The following is a 2,110-nucleotide window of genomic DNA, read 5'->3' on the forward strand; positions in this document are numbered from 1 at the left end:
CAAATCATACTGCATACCTAAACACTGACAATATTTTTATGCTGGAAGCATCTTAGCACTGGCAATGTCTTTATGTTAGCAGTATTTTAGTATAAGCAATGTCTTATTGCTGGTCATGTCTTAGAGCCTGCAGTGTCTTAACATGAACAACGTCATAGTAGGAGTAGTGTCTTATCACCAGCAACGTCTTAGTGCCAGTCATGTCTTAATACTGGTAATAAACAGATTTGAACAGTGAGGTGGAATTTCCAACAAATAACGAAAAAAAAAAAACCCCAAAAAAATACAAATAAAAGAAAATGAAGTAATTTCCTTGTATTAGAAACCGTCTGGTCTTTGGATTGGATATACTTTTTTCTCCAATGATGAATATGGGATTTTGCCAAAGACTAGACTGGCTAAAATGAAAGTTACATGCTAAGCATTTTGACCGAAATACCAGGTGTAAAAATTTAGCTTGAACGATGTGTGTGTGGGGTGGGGAGAAAAGTATGAAGAAAATAGTCTTCAATAACGATAAAAATTACTTTACACATAAAAAACACATAAAAAAAAAGACCAATGGAGGATAGTTTAGGATAAATTTTGAACATAATGGAAACATGTAAGAATTTTGGAATGTTTTTGGATATGGAAACAATAATTACTGCCACTATCATCATCATCACTACCTTCTTCCCCTCTTTCTCATCATTGAGTGCCACAGAAGTAACAGCTTAACCTTGGCTACACCCTTCTCCACCCTATTTCCATTGAAGAGGTCTGTTGCCTCCTTCGTTGGTGTCCAAAACACTCCTTATTGGAGGTTAGCTGATTCATGTATTTATATATGTATGTATGTATGTATGTATGCATGTATGTATGTATGTATGTATGTTTGTGTGTGTGTGGTGTGTTTGTATGTGCATGTGCCTGAATATACATATGTATGTGTAATATATATGTGTAGAATGTATATATGTTTATCTACGTTTGTGAGCATATTCATATATGTTTGAGTGGGTGCATGTGAAGTTTGCTTTTTTATCCTGCAGTCTTAGTTTCAACCCCACTATACAGCACATTGAGCAAGTGAATTGGCAGAGTCATCAAAACTGGAGGACATGTATTGCAGTATTTATTCTTGTACCTTATGTTCTATGTTCAAACCCTGCTGAAGTATCAAGCTAGAATTGTGAACTGGCAGAAATTACAAAGCACTGGACAACATGTCATGCACAATTTTTTTCTCGCTCCTTGCATTCTGAGTTGAAATCCTGTTGCAGACAACTTGGGTGATAAATTTAATCCATGGCTTAGTCTAACCTTTTAGCATTCAGATTACTTTGTCGAATTTAATACTTATCTGTTCACATTGCTTTGAATTACTAATTTATTATCTTGTAGCTTTGAGATTTTGATGACGTGCCTGAATATTTTTAGAATGACATTGTAGGGTAGGTGTGAGAGGCCAGATCTGGCCAGTTTGAACATAATACAGGTAGACTATTTTGGCCAGATATGGTGAGTTTAAATGCTAAAGGGTTATTACCAACATCCAACCTTTGGGCTCTTTTATCAGAGTTCAGTCTCTTTGCAAGCAATCCAGTAAGGTCTCCTTCCCCCCCCCCCCCCCAGTTTCAGAGGCCCTTGCAAAGAATCGTGGGCACTGTATAGCCTCCTGGCTAAAACATTACTATAGCTTTAAGTTAACCCATAATTTATCACTGAAGGCAAATGTCTTGAAAAAGGAATTGTTTATAGAGCCGAAGTGCAAGTAGATGGCTCACAAGAATATAATACATACACAGGGGCTTCAGAAAATTCATTCAAGACTTGATTCTAATCCCACCGAAATTCTTTCCGATACCCCAAGAATAGGACAGCAACTAGTCTTGCAAAGCAAGTCTGGGAATTGAAAGAGAATGACACCCGTCCTTCCAATGTAACCTGGAAAATTCTTGAAAAAACATCAGCATACAGATATGGAGCTTATAAAAGACCTATGAAATGTAATCTTTGCTTCTCAGAAAAGCTCATCCTGTTCTAGGATAAAAATGTTTTGAACCAGAGACATGAGCTCTTAAATTCCTGCAGGCAGGCTGCGAAGTTTAAAATGTCAACCGATAAA

This window comes from Octopus bimaculoides, chromosome 20, assembly GCF_046866305.1.
Source record: "Octopus bimaculoides isolate indiv1 chromosome 20, ASM4686630v1, whole genome shotgun sequence".
NCBI lineage: Eukaryota > Metazoa > Mollusca > Cephalopoda > Octopoda > Octopodidae > Octopus > Octopus bimaculoides.